Source organism: Nicotiana attenuata, unplaced genomic scaffold (assembly GCF_001879085.1).
Source record: "Nicotiana attenuata strain UT unplaced genomic scaffold, NIATTr2, whole genome shotgun sequence".
Taxonomy (NCBI): domain Eukaryota; kingdom Viridiplantae; phylum Streptophyta; class Magnoliopsida; order Solanales; family Solanaceae; genus Nicotiana; species Nicotiana attenuata.
This window is the reverse complement of record NW_017671607.1, coordinates 246,274-246,524: the sequence shown is the minus strand read 5'-3', so window position 1 is coordinate 246,524 and position 251 is coordinate 246,274.

Genomic DNA, 251 nt, shown 5'->3' with positions numbered 1-251 from the left:
CGTGTATAACACAGATTTTCATGGATATACAAAGATACACATGATATACATGAGATATCACTGATGTACATGGAGATATGCACGAGATAATGGGCGATACACATGTGGAGTCTTCTTAAAACTTGAGTTTTCATTCTGAAATATATTATATAAAGAAGGAAAATAAAATTATGATATACACACATTATTTTTTTTTTTTGTGTGTGTGTGTGTGTGTGTATATATATATATATATATATGACAAACTAAGT